The sequence below is a fragment of the Mauremys mutica genome, chromosome 3 (genome assembly GCF_020497125.1).
Source record: "Mauremys mutica isolate MM-2020 ecotype Southern chromosome 3, ASM2049712v1, whole genome shotgun sequence".
Classification (NCBI taxonomy): Eukaryota; Metazoa; Chordata; order Testudines; family Geoemydidae; genus Mauremys; species Mauremys mutica.
Window position 1 is genome coordinate 34361644 of NC_059074.1, and position 14950 is coordinate 34376593.

Genomic DNA, 14950 nt, shown 5'->3' on the forward strand with positions numbered 1-14950 from the left:
GTGCCTGCTTACATATCACAGGTCACTGTGAACATGTGACCTTAACACTTCACTCTAGTTTGGTTCCCCACATAACGCAAAGTTCAGTTCAAGGTCTCTCTCTACATACGCTGATATTCAAACACTCTGAGTTTGGAGCGTGCTACCTGAGAGATTACCTCTCCCTTTGTGACATGGCCTCTCCTGACAATTCTATTCCACCAGAACAATGCAGCTGTTGACCAATAAGGGAAGTTTTTGTAAGAGCAAGAGACTGAACTTTCACAGGAGCTGGCCTTAAATTATGGAACTCACTCTCGTAAGAGACAACAATAACCATGGAACAAACAATTTTCAGAACTAAATGCCAAACTAATTTGTTCAATTTAATTTTTTCCTTAGTAATTTCTACACTCACACCCACGCTCATACCCCTTCAAATTAATCAAACTATTGCTCCTAGGATGGACTGGAAGAAAAAGGGAGAGAAAGATTGTTAGTGTTATTTCTATTTTTAAATACTCACATATTACAGTGATGAGGACCATAAAATAGATTAAAAAACACTTTTTCCCCCATTATTCAGCTCTCTCTAATTGTAGTGCTGCCTCTTTAAATATAACCCACCCCAAATCCAGAGACTTATTTTGCAATACTTCAAATAACAGGACTGTACAATGCAAATCAGGGAAGGCTAATTCTGTAATGATTGGTGGCTGAGTTACCTCTGATATCACAAATGCACCACCATCCCACCCTTTCAAATTGCGTGATAAATCAAATCAAGTTATTAAATATTTGCAAGATTTTTCTCCTGTTTTTTTCACCCTGGATTTGTTTCTCTAAGGAGACAGTCCCCTCTGTCCCTTGTTCACACTTGCCAAAAGAAACCACACACATTCAGGAGGGCTCAGAGCAGTGGGGCATTTTGTACTAATAAGATTTCAGTGAAGGCATATTTTCCTTGCAGAATCTTTAACATGGAAAAAGATATTAAGAAGGCTATGCACACATCTCAGGCTCTAGATTGCACTAAGTAAATGAGTTCCTAGTGTTAGAAAAGATTGAGTACTGTTTTCGGTGTGTATGTTTAAAATCAGTCTGGTATGCGTGTATTTAAAGTAATGAGGTAGACATCCGAAAGTTAATGTTTTATTAACAGAAAGCCTAAGGATACCGGGGTTTATCTCACTGAAACTGACAGCTATTTTGCTTCGTTAGGAGTGACGGCAAATCACTCAGTATCCCAAGAGCAAAGGACAGGCAAATCATATAGTATCGCGTTCCTCCTTCATTGGGCAACTTCAGGGGCTCAGAGCTAACTGCTTGGCCTCTTGTTCAGCTGCAAAGCTGTCTTTTTGTTTGTTTGAGGAAGTGTACCATTGAATAAGGAGGTGAAAGAAAGGCCATTTCTCTTTTTTTCCCCTAGTCTCAGAAAGGTCAGGAGCTGGCTTCATCTGTCATGCTTAATCAGCTGATGAAAACTCTACTGACGCCTGAGGTTTGTGTCTCCTCTATTTTAGGCATAAATCTTAATGGGAGAATCATTCTGTAATGTGTTACTTCCTGAAATGTGGTGCTGCTCTTTTAGGAGAGAGCTGGAGGCTTCTGGTAGCACAGTATATCTGAAGCCCTCCCTGCGTGACACACTTTTGTCTAGTGATATGTGACAGCTTCCCAATTGCATATGATAAGGCACGTGCACTCAGACTCCAGTGAGGGGTTCTAAGAAATGGAATGTATATAGGATTTGAATGCAAGGCAAATAATTACAGCAATTTCAATTAACAGGATGCTGCAGAGTGAAGAAAGAAGATGGGAGTATATTTAAATTGCCAAAAATCCTGTTTCTCCCCTCCCCCCCACCCGCTTTTAAATTCTAAATGTTAGATGAACCGGAAAATACTGTAGTCTATGCACCTAAGAGAGAGAACATTATAGTTAAGGCTCACAAGTGACAGCTGCAGTGGTAATCCACATGGCTTTGGGAAAATGGGGTTGTCCAATGGTAGTCTTTGCAAAGGAGGCAGGGCAGAACCACTGCTCTTGTCACATGACCAGGACATGGGCAGTGGTTACTAATGGTCAGAGCAGGAGTCAGCCGAATGGTCAGACCAGGAAATCAGTAGCCAGGAATCAGAGCTCAGGGTCAAAACCAGAGTCAGAGACCAGACGTCACAGCCAAGGGTCACAGCCAGAGTCAGGAGTTGGAGCTGAGGGTCAGGAATCAGAGTCGAGGGTTGGAACTGGGTACCTGGTGTGAGGCAAAGCAAGGGAAAGACTGGGAACAAGCAGGTGTTATCAGAGAGTTGTGGGCAAATGCCTTGAAGAGCTACTGAACTGTTGCTACTGCTGGGCTCAAGTCTGCTGACTCTTCCCGCCCATCAGGCAGTGTAGCCAATCAGGCTAGCTGTGCATTAGGTTGCCCAGAGACTGGCTGTGCTGAAGGCCTTGATCCCTGACAGCCCTGTTCATTCTGCACTGGTCAGCACAGCTAGCAAGGCAAGGGAAGAGACTCTAAACCCTCTTTCTCCAAGCCTGCAGCAGCAGCCGGGCTCCCCAGTTCCTTCCAGAGCTCCTGGTGGCAAGGTGCAATGTGGGGAAGTGTATCTCTGCGCCACCCCCAAAATAAGGCTTTGGCTATATGCATGATCTAGTTCCCAGTGTTCAGAAAAGAGCGGGCTCATAGGTTACTATTATCATATATTATTATGTTGAGGTAAGGCTCAACAGTTACCATCTAGCTTGAATGAGTAACGGCAGCAGCGAAGATGTGAGGCATGGCTTCAGCATGGGCCAGTAACCCAAGTAAGTACCCAGGGCTGATGGCAGACTTGTACTGGGATGGCAAGTCTGTGCTAAAGCCCTTGCTTCTGCCTTTTCTCTACCATGGGTACCTGTACTAGCTAGCTTAAAGCTAGCATTGGTATGCCTATTTGTGCTACAATCACACCTTAATTTGCAGTGTAGACACACCCTAATAGGCAGTCCCTGCCCTGTAGAGTTTACAATTTAAAAAGACAAGCAACAGACAAAAGGAGAGTAAGATGCAACATACAAGCAGAGTGGTTAGAGTGATCATAGATACTATTCCCCCTCCCAAGGCAAGCAACGTATGAAAGTTGGAGGAAAGGGAAACAATCCAAATCTGCATATTTTATATAAACTATATATATTCACATAGCTGCAGATTTAATATCTTAAAAAATTGCATCAAATCTGCCCAGCAGCCTGCCAACCGAACTGAATAACACTGCAGACGTGGGTTATAGGAGATTTAAGGACAAGAGAGGAATGGCCTACAGATCAGTTCAGAGAGGATATTCTAGGCACAGGGCATCATGGAAGACAATATAGAGATGTCTGTGGTAAAAGAGTGGTTACAGTACCACTGGTAGTGTAGAGATGGTGGAGGTGATGCAGTAAGGATAGTAGAGACAGGGACAGCTGTGAAAGACCTTGAAGGTAAAGGCTAAGAAGCTTGAATTTATGTGGTTGAAAAGGAGGGAGTCAGTGCAGGATTTCAAAGAAGATCCAATAATGAAAAAAGGAAGATATTAGTAGCTCAATGGTAAATAGACTTGAGAGGGTTGGTGTGAGTTACAGAGAGACACAGAAGGAAGAGGGGTAATTAAAATGGGAGATGAGGAGAATCTGGGCCAGCGTTTTCATACTGTGGATAGAATGAAAGAGTGGTTCTTAGAAATGTTATGGAGAAAAATGTGGCAAGATCTGGACAAAGCCTGATTGTGTGGGGCAAAGGAGAAGGGACAGTCCAAGATGACTCCCAGATTACAGTGGCTGAGTGAAAGGGAGGATAGTGGTGATGCAGAATACTGGTGTCTACAGAATAATCAAAGGGACTGAAGTAGTCATGAAGAACTGAAAAGAGCAATAAGTGTGAGGATTTTCAGTCTGAGGAAGAATTAAAGGATTTTTGTTCTATGAAGATCAGAAGAAGAGTATTGTATATGTTAAAGCAGTGGCTCTCAACCTTTCCAGACCACTATACCCCTTTCAGGAGTCTGATTTGTCTTGCAAACCCCAAGTTACACCTCACTTAAAAGCTACTTGCTTACAAAATCAGACATAAAAATACAAAAATGTCACAGCCCACTATTGCTGAAAAATTTCTTACTTTCCCATTCATATCATATAATTATAAAATAAATTGATTGGCATATAGATATTGTACTTACATTTCAGTGTATAGTATATAGAGCAGTATAAACAAGTTATTGTCTGTAGGAAATTTGAGTTTGTACTAACTTCGCTAGTGCTTTTTATGTAGCCTGTTGTAAAATTAGGCAAATGTCTAGATGAATTGATGTACTCCCTGGAAGACCTCTGCGTACCCCAAGGGGTACACATACCTCTGGTTGAGAACCACCGTGTTAAGGTACTGTACTAGATTTTTTTCTCCCTGGACCTGGAATCTGCAATTCAGGCTGAGTGTCTTACTGATTAAACAACCAGATGAGCCCCCCACCCCTCCCCAAAAAATATGGAAGCAGTTAAATATTCTTACCCCAAACCAATGTAACCTACAGAGACAAAACTTCTCTGTTCTTGTTGTGCACAATCTGCAAGAAACTTCCTATAGACAGTAGAAAAGGAAATGATACTTGAGGATTTAGGTCTGGTTTCATAAATGGAGGAGACTTGATGTGGAACATTTTTGAATTTTGTTTAATCTGAACATTATTAAAGATAACCACTCTACATATTCAGAATGAGAGGAAACTGATTCTTTCTACAGCTTTTTTTATTAGGCTTTCTCTCTTCCACCTTCCACACATTCACAAAGCAAAATTGAGATTTTAGTCTGGTAGATAATGTTGCACTGTGAGAAAAAGCAGGAACTTGTAATGATGGTTAAAATGATTCTTTTCTCTTTGATTCAGAATTCATTATTATTATTATCATTATTTAAAAGTCTAGAGTACCAACCCCAGATAGAGTTTGAGGAAATGATGTCTCACAGGATGCTGCACAAAGTTAGGTTGCTTATATTTGTATTTATATACATAGAGAATTTAATTAGCCCTGTACCAGAAAGGAAAAAATGCAATTGAGAGCTTCCAGAACAACCCCCTCTCTTCCCTGTTCAATCTCAAGGATCTGAGAGGTGCTCCTGACTCTACCAAAAAGTATAAGGAAGCTCCTCAGATTAGATCAAGATTAGATGTTTGGGTGTTGAGCACCAGGAGCCCAGCCAAATTAGATGGGTGGGTGCCAGGAGGCTCTTTCTGGGACAGGAAGCAAGAATTCTCCCCTACCCCCAAAAGCTGTTGAGCACCCTCCTCTATGCTCTTCTTGTGTGGCAGGAGAAATCCAGGAGGATGCATCTACTAGCAGATCTTTCAGCCCTGCCCTCACTTGCCAACTGTGTACTGTCCTGCTAGGAGCCATTGTGGAACTGAAGTCAAACCTGCCCCATGTGCCCCCCTTGAAAACCTTGTCCCCACTTGCATGGCAGGAATACACTGGTTCCACTGCTAGGGGACTCCTGGCATCTGCAGACATATGGGCTGGATTTGGAATTTTATTTTCTATTGTATTTTTATTTGCAATTTGTTTTTTTATGTATGTATTATTAAAACTTTCTTTGGGGCTTTTTAAAGCTAACTGTATGCCTGATGCTTCAGTCCCTGTAGCCAATGGCAGTTATGGATGAGGATGCCGGGCCTTAGTTTCCCCATCTGTAAAATAAGACCAATAATACTACTTTGCCTATTGCAGAGATTGGATGAAAAGTGATTAGTTAGGGCTCCATCCTGTAAAGTGCTGAAAAGAGCCTGTGAGCTCTGAGCATTGGCGTTGGTTAAAGAAATCATATTTTGATGTTTTGGGCAAAAAAAGGTTGGTGTCTTTTTATGACCAGTGCTATTGATCACCCTCAACTTTCACTGACCTGCACAGGAGTCGGGATTTCTGTGCGCAGCACCTCTTAGGACAAAGGTCCTTACTATTTTTAAAGTCTTCTTAAGATGCAAAGTGCTACCCAATTATTACATGTTGTACATTGTGAAAGGCTATGTTTATGTGAGCACCCATCAGACTTGCTCCAGGGTGTGTGTCGCCCTCTAGTGACTAAATACTACTTTACCAGCTGTGGTACTGGCTCAAAAATGTGTATGAGAGTTTTATGCAACCAGTTCTCCCCCTAGTGGCTGCAGTCTGTAGGGAATATAAACCTAATGCCCCTGGTGTTCCAGAAGTTACCACTGGTTAACCCCATAAAAATGTGTGGATCAGCTAACTGGAAAATTATAATTAAAAGTACTGGGACCCACATATGAAAGACTGCTCGGTTTGTCCTGTATGGCTGGCCCCCTTGCCACTGGAGAACAGTGATCAGACTGGGCAAGTTTCCCTTTCCCAGCCACTGGAGCATGATGGCCCAGATGACTATATTTATGGCTGGCTTGCTGAGGGCTGATTTGTCTGCCTGTACAGCCTGTGGTTCCTTAGTTCCAGCTGCCTATTCAGCCATGCTCCCTGTTCTCACTAATCGCCATTTCAGAAACCAAATGACCAGGGGGTGAGCATAACTATCATTAGGAAAAACGATGACAATTAAATATAATCAATAAACACTCCTATTACAGGGCATATGCATGCTGTGTGTCTAAACTGGACTGAGTCTGAAAAATAGCACACCTCATTACCCAAATGAATTGGTATTACCCGGCATAACTTCCACTATTAATATAGCTTAAAGAAATCTTCCATTTGCTCATGTGTATCTATTTCCAGCAGACTGTGTGCTTTTTAGTCAAAGAATATTAGAATGAACCTTGCTAATCACATCAGTCCAGATGGTTGGCTCTCTTCTTGCCAAGTAAAGTACTGTAGCCCCTTTAATGTGTCATTTACATAAGCTTTGTTTTAATCAAGATCCATGAGCTACACTCTACTCTTCTCTGCATCTCTGGTTCAATCCTGGAAGGTTCTGTTCCTTGCTATCAGCTCCTGTTACAAGTGAGAGCACATAGCACTTTGCAGGATCCGGCCTTTCATCCCAGTCTTCTCACAGAATTATTGAACCCTTTAATTGATCAGTGTCCCCTTTTGTTGCTGAAAGTGCTGATGGGTATATATGTGCCAGTCTTAGCCAAATCTGTGCAAAGGGATTGATGCAGACATAGAACCCATTCAAAACAAACTCAGCCTTGGGTTTTGTTCAGCCTGCATTCCTGGACCAGCATTCCTGGACCATATGTTAGAACTGTTTTGGGGTTCATGGACTAACCAGTTAAAACTTTTGCAATTTTTTTTCTCCCTCTGGATATTCACTAACTTTGAAGCTACTTTCAGACCGTCTTCCAAGTCTGATCAGAATCTAGTCACATGGGGCAAATCACAAAATGTTATCTAATACACAAACACAAATATTGTCTATGTATTATTGTAGTTGCTAGAGGCCATTGGGGCCCATTTTTCTAAGCACCATACAAACACATCATAAGAGACAGGCTCTGCCCTGAGGACCTTCAGTATAATAGACAGGACAGACACAGGGTGGAAGGGGGCACTAGGCAAGGTGACTTGCCTATGGTCATATAGCAGTGCAGTGGCAAAGCCAGAAATAGAACCCAGCTCTCTGAGAGCCCTGTTCACTAGGCCATACTACTTGGTTTGATGAGATTTGAACATGAGAAAATTGGATAATGTGAATCTGAACCTTTTCAACTTTCAAGGCCTGCCATCCCATGTGAACTGGTTCCAATGTTAAAAATGTGGAAACCTATTTCAGGCCAGGCTTGGGAGTATTCACACAGAACTAGTCATACTAGCTAGGGAGGTGTGCACAGTGAAGGCACTGCCTGGTGTGTTAAAAAGATACAATGAGTAGAGCTGTGTGAACTATAGACTTTTCAGTTCACTGGCAATTCTGGAAAAAAGAAGTTGTTTGGGGTCGAATGAAACATTTCTTTTTGGCAAAAAGGAACCATTTCATTTCAGTTGGGATCATTTTAAAATGTTTTATATTTTTAAAAAGAATAAAGTTGAAGGAAATTTTGAACAGAAAGGTCATTTCAAATGAAAAATCAAAATCTTTCATTTAAAAAATGTCACAATGAAACATTAAAAAAAATTGTCAAAAATTAAAAGGTTTCGGGGTTATTTTTGCCCAAACCAATTCAGCAAAAATGATACAAACTTGCAACATGTTTTGGAGATCCCAGATGTTCATTTTTCAGTGAAAAAGAGTTTTGACCAAAATATTTCACCTGGCTCTAGTAAAGAGTAACAGGGAAGGATTAAAAATAAATTGTGAAATTCAAGCACCTGTGCTATTGTGATGGATGGAGAAAGCATGAATGTATCAGCTACCCACTCTGACCTTGCTGCATAGAAATTCTGATACCAAACAGCTTTTATTTTAGAGGAACTCCTGAGCACACACCACTGCCCAGAGTTTGTAGGCATCCACTGTCTTAGTGTGCTTCTTTCCCACTTCAGACAAGAGGTATGTACAGAGCCTTTGTATCAGAGACACCTTCCCAGTGCCTCACTCACCTACACTTCACTGGTAGCTTAAATAGCACAGCCATTGTTGCAGCACAGAGGAGTGAGGAGGAGGAGGTGAGTCCATGCTACATTAGTCCATGTAGTTGGCCAAGGAGAAACAGACTATTTATATGGATGTTGCACACTTCTCTCACATACTGTAGAGCTTAAGGGAAGGATTATGCCTCCTGTTGTACAACCCCTGCTGGAGCGTCTGCTGGGGTGGTCCAGCTTTGAACCAGTCCAAATACCAGTGCCTAAATGGCACAATCTAGCTTTAAATTGGGAACCAACAACACCGGCAAAGATAGTTGTAATGCCTGAGTAATAAAGCAGAATAAAGATAACAATGACCAGAAAAAACATATTGACCAGGAAGGCTGCTTCAGTTTTGCTGCTGAAGATTTCAGGGCTGCAAAATAAAGCTCTCAAAACCTCCAGAGAAATAGCTTTCAAATACCTCAGGTGTCGGAGCCTCCACGTCTAGAAAGGAAGAGCAGGGTAGGGAATGTTTATGTTAGTGGAATCTGGATTGCGTTTCTGAAAGAGGCTGTTTTATTTGTTTTTGGTTTGCCTGTACCACTTGGTTTCCAACTGAAATGTTGAAGAAAAACCTGCTAATAAACATATTCTCCCCATCCACACGGAAAGATGGAATTATTGAATAGTGATTCCTTCTCACCACCAGAGAGCTAACTCTCACAGCCTCCTGTTGTGTTGCTGCTTCCGTCGCCCCCTGCTGCTCCTACCTCTGTTTTATGGCAGATTTGTTGTGTTTTATGACACTTCAATCAAGTTTTCTTAGTAAATGTTCACGCACATTGTTCATGTGAGGCAAGAGCTTGAGAATAACCTACATCAATGCCTAATGACTTATAATATAGCACGGTGGTGGTAAATGGGAGAACATAGCAGCTTTTCTAGTACGATTACTGACACCGTGCTCACTCGTTTGATAACTTACAGAACTCTTGATAAACCCTGCAGTCTGCCTTCACAGAACGCCATCACCTGAAGTTCCCTGCTTTACAGGGCACTATCTTAGTATTTGAAAGGGGAGGTTGTAAATTATGATACATCTCCTGTGTTTGCTAATACCCACTGAGTCTTCCACATCCCTCAGAAATAAAAAAGTGTTCCTTAATTACATGTGCTTACAAGGAAGAGATCAGCAGCCAGGACTAGAATCTGGAAGACAAATTCTCCTCTCTGGTACACACATGCAACATCATTGAAGGCACTGGGAGTTGCAGCCATGAAACCCAGAGGAGAATTTGGCCTTGGGTCGTGTGACGGAGCAGGAAGCGGGGCGGATTTGACCTGGGAATGTTGCAGGGGAGTTACTTTGAGGATGGGGGACTTCCCTTGAATGAAGCTACCTGAGTTGTAACCTGAGCCAGGAGTGGGGTTGGTAGAAGTGACACCTTCTGGCTGGGAGACTGAACAAAGGAGAGGAGGACCTGGGGGGATGGGGAAGAGAGCTGCTGGAGGAGGTTTTGTTTTCAGTCTTGGGCTGGGTGGTGCAATGCAGGGAACCCCAAGCTGGGGTCTAAGCTCCCTAAACCCCCCAGAAGGACTTGATTGAGGGGTTCTAGTTGTACCTACACCCTCTGCGTGGGACTGTGTTCCTGTCATCTAATAAACCTTCTGTTTTACTGGCTGGCTGAGAGTCACGGTGAATCTCAGGAAGAGGGGTGCAGGGCCCTAACTCCCCCACACTCCATGACAGGTTGTCACCTATAACAGACAAGTGTTGTCACTTAAGACAAAGGAGCAACATGGCAGCATAAACAAGGGTAGTAGCTTGTTTACTGCATTAACCATAATTCATATAAGCATCTCTTTAGATTATGTCCAAGAAGGGATGAATATGATCAGTTCTTACCTTTTTTTAGTTATTCCTTTTTTTAAAGTGTTTTGTTGGGACTTCATTATTAAAAGGCATGCAATGCCAAACAGACAGGCTAATTTTATTTTAGTCCCTGATTAATTATTGCTGTGAATTAATATGTATATTACCGTAGCACCCAGAAGCCCTAAACTGGATTGAGGCTCCAGTGCTTTACATGTTATTCCAATACATAAGAAGACATGGTCCCTTCCATGAAGAGTTTAGACAGGTGTAAGATGAATAGAACAGAAAGAAAGCTGCTTTTGTATTGTACAGAGGTGCCATCACCTTTCCTCAGCCTCTGGCAGATGTGTTATCTGGAGCAGCGGTGTCACACCAAGCCAATATTAAATCCTATTTTGATAATCAATATTTATTTTCTGTCTTTGGTCCTGATCTTGCGACTGGCTCCAGGATGATTCAAGGATCACCCTGCATGAATCTGTTTGCAGGATCAAGCCTTTACAGAGCTCCTGTGTCTAAGTGCTATATAATAATTATGAGAAAACATACAAGGCTCAGATCTCATGATCATCCCTCTCCTTAATCAAAACACATCAGGTTTAAGGCAGCCAACTGATTAGAGGAAGAAAAAGAGAAAAAAACAAAATAAAGATTTTTTTTTTTAAAACCCACCCTAAATAGATGAATGAACGATAAGGCCTTGCACCATGAACTAGAATTCACCAAATCAAAGGGGAAGAAGCAGAGATACAGTGGAGCCACTTTGCCCTTCTTCAAGAGAGCACTGGAAACAAGTCAATAATACCACTATACCGCTGACAGACAGTGTATGCAGATAGTCTATGCCACTGATGCTACATTATTGGACAATATATTTGCTTAAATACCGGTATATCAAAAATCTAGCAGGAAATGAAATAAACGAGGGCAATATAAAAATGGTGCTTTTGGGGGCGTACTTCAATAAAAGAAACTGCAGAAATTTTGTGTTTCATGATACTTGTTAAATTCTTCAAAAATGTTCTGGACCCATAACACCCCCGTCCCTCCATTTCTATAGGGAAATGTCTCAGGGATAGATTGTCACCTTGCAAGCTGTCCTGAGTAAGGGGCAGTGCAGCATTGCACTGCCTCCGGAGCAGAGCAGGTAGCAAACTGTGATTCCGAAAGTCACAGTTCAGTCCCTGCTTCACTCTTGCTCAATAGGGGAAGTAAGCTGTAGCAGTCCTTTTCCTGGTGCAACTTACTTCCCAGCTGCACTAGCTCAGCTGTGCTGGCCAGCCTGTTGTGCAGGAAGAACCACACCTCCTCGCTGTCTGCAGGGAGCTGTGGAGTAGGCAGGCAGAGCCAGGGAATGTGTGGACTGGCTACATAGCATTGTGACCCAAAATCCAGGTAGCCTGTGGAGGAAAGGCACTTTACATCCCTTTACTCTCCTGGGTGGGCGTGTAGGCCGGATAATGATTGACACTGATGCATGTAAATGACAAAATTTTGGGTCTCCCTGGAAACCCTTCATTGTCTGCTAGCTTTTGACGAATCAGATGAGGGACCAAAATCAGTTTACACCTAAGGTAGAAATTTATTGCAGTTGAGAGATCCATTGACAGAGGAAGAAAAGACCTTAATCTGGCATATATAAAGGATAATATTTCTCCCTCATCTCCCTCTTCTTGTTCGTTGGTACACTTTGATAGGCTGGCTACTGGAAGGCATGCACATACTGTATTTAGCAAACTTTGCATCAGCACTGCAAAAAATCATTCAAAGTGGAATAGCATTGTGTGCAGTTTATCCTCTGACATAGTTACATATTTCCTGAACAGGATGTCATCAAGATGCTCACTGAGATAGCAAAGGAAATACTATAATACAGTTTAATAGTTGCCAGCAATTGAAAAATGTCTCCAGACGTAGTAATCACCCACAATATCCTGTACAGGCAATAAAAAATTATGCCAAAACACTCCCCAAAAATGTTACTTTGGTATTGACACAAATTGCTTAACCCTGGGACCTTGACTAATATAACAACAAAATCCAGTATATGCAGATGGCAGCTAAAGAGCACCAGTGAGTTAACTGCTTGTTGCCAACACATCTGTTATGTGGCACTCATAGCTGTATTCAAACTGTGGCCAGGGCCGGCTCCAGGTACCAGCGCAGGAAGCAGGTGCTTGGGGCAGCCAATGGAAAAGGGCAGCACGTCCGGGTCTTCGGCGGCAATTCGGCAGAGGGTCCCTCAGTCCCTGTTGGAGGGAAGGCCCTGCTGCCGAATTGATGCCAAAGAATGAAGCGGCACAGTAGAGCTGCCGCTGAAGTGCTACCGATCGCGGCTTTATCTTTTTTCTTTTCCTTCACCACTTGGGGCAGCAAAAAAGCTAGAGCCGGCCCTGATGGTGGCACAGTGTTCTTGTTCAGGGATGAATAATATAATTAGAGAAAGTAATTAACTTCCTAATAGATAAATACGTGTCTGGCATTCGGATGAATTGGTGGAAGATTAGCAAGTTGACTGCAATGATGGTTGGCCAGATTTCTGAGACATTTACCCATCTTGAGTAGCATCTCAATTCACAAGTAATCTTAATCTCTTGGAGTGCAAGAGTATTCAAAAAAGGCCCTTTGTGGGTGATCAATATGGTAGGTTGTTCCCCTGAGACAGACAACCCATTATACGGTCTGATTCAGCTCTCACAACTGTGTAACTTTTGAGTAACTCCACTGAAGCCAGTGAGGCTGCACAGTGCAAAAGGAGACTCAAGGCTGTAGTGTTCTAAAACCTGTATCATAATTCCACAAAGTCTGTCTGCTAGCACAAGAACAAAGATGGCTGCCAAAGCTTGAGACCCTCACGTGACCTTCGCACTACCCTATTAAAAATACAATGATGAGCAGCACTGAAACCTGCATAAAATAATCATATGCAATACAATATCCATCCAAATGAAATAATAAGGAAAGCATAATTCTTAAAGAAAGGGAGCAGGGGTTATAGTTGATAACCATTAAAACAAAAAACACATTGACAATGAATTGTCTTCAGCAGTTCTTTAGAGGACAGGAGGCACAGGCAGATGTCCAGGTGAAGTGATTTCTCTATGCTCAAGGTCACTGCAGCAAGTGCTTGGTCAATCCCTGACCAGAGGCATCATGTGGAACCTATAAATGCTGACTAAGTGAATAAGAGTACAGATAGTCATTAGGACAGGGTTCAAGGAAGGTGTGCTGTGTGTGTGTGTATCCAAGTGTCTCCTCATTAAGGGTCTAATCTAAAACAAGTCAGTGGAAAGGCTCTCATTGACTATTATGGGCTTTGGATCAGGACTAAAAGTTTTAAAAACCTAAAAGGGCAGCATAAAATCTGTCTGGAAAAGACATGCCAACAATATGAAATAGGAGAAGAGACAAAAGAAAGACAAACATGAAGTTAGAAAGATTTTCTTTAGATAAAAGAGCAATTAAGTTTACACAATGTCGGTTCATAAACAAAGCTTCTTCTGCTGTGCTAGTTTTGCTTATGTTTCCTTTGTGTCGCTCACTGGGGGAAATGAGTTACATGCCATGCATTGTAGTCAGATCCTGATGAGAACTCATGTTAAATCCCCACATCAAAATCCTTTCAGCTTCTGCAGAATGGAGTCCTGCTCCGCAGGTGTAAAAGATGTTAAATATGTAGACATTCAGTGAGGTAGCAAGGGGTGGGTGGTAGTGGGGCTGATATTATATGTGAATGTCGGTGCATGTCACGTATATGTGTGGGTGCAAAGAAGAGTGTGTGTGGGAGGGGATGTGGGAGGCATGTGACTTTTGTGACAGGATGTCAGAGCTTCAACATCCCATCGAGGATGGGATTTTAAGATTGAGAAGAAAAATGCTGCTTTGTAACTAAATACAGTGCTATCTTTTGTACATTTTGATTATTCTTAAGTTTACACAGAACAATCTGAGCCATTTAGGATTCCCTGGTAGGGAAAATCAACAACTATTCTTGAGGGAGACTATACTATGTTGTAAATTATCAGGAAGAGAACTGCCTTCTGTCTGACGTCATATTGATTTTCACTGTTCAATTTTTCCCACCAAGGTGCAGTTGCAAAACACAAATGTGCTGTGTGGCAGTACACCACTCAAAGGAACAGGAACTCTTTGTACAACTGGGTGGGAGGCACATTGCAAAAGTGGAGATGATTTTTAGCCAGCTCCAAATGCATTTTTTTTTAGCTTTTACACTAAAAAATATGTTTTTGTTCAGCACAGATCAGATAAAGTGCCTGACTGAGGGCAAATACAGCCAATCCAATTAAGGGCAAAGGGCAGGGGGGTTGTCTCTCCTGGGTGTTGCTGATTAGATGATGCAGTTTGTCGTGAAGTGAAGGTGTGAATATCAGCAAATGTCTGGAGCTTCACCATGCCCAAGGGGATTTCTGGGAGATGTTGCGCCTGAGGAAAGTACAAAACCACACTCAGCATGTAGGTGTACATGGGGGGGGGGAGGGGCACCAGCTTTGCTATGGCTTAATTATGGTGCATGCGCTCCAACCAGATCCGTTGGCCAGCATGGAGGTAGTGGAGCCTTGGTGTTGGGGAGGAGCAGTC

General features: G+C 42.4%; 1 long non-coding RNA gene across 1 annotated transcript; it reads left to right on the forward strand.

Moving 5' to 3' along the window:
* Positions 1–209: 209 nt before the first annotated feature.
* On the forward strand, positions 210–1842 carry LOC123367565. Its single transcript, XR_006578532.1, has 3 exons — positions 210–298; positions 1409–1480; positions 1771–1842. It is a non-coding gene; the product is annotated as an uncharacterized LOC123367565 (long non-coding RNA).
* Positions 1843–14950: the final 13108 nt, after the last annotated feature.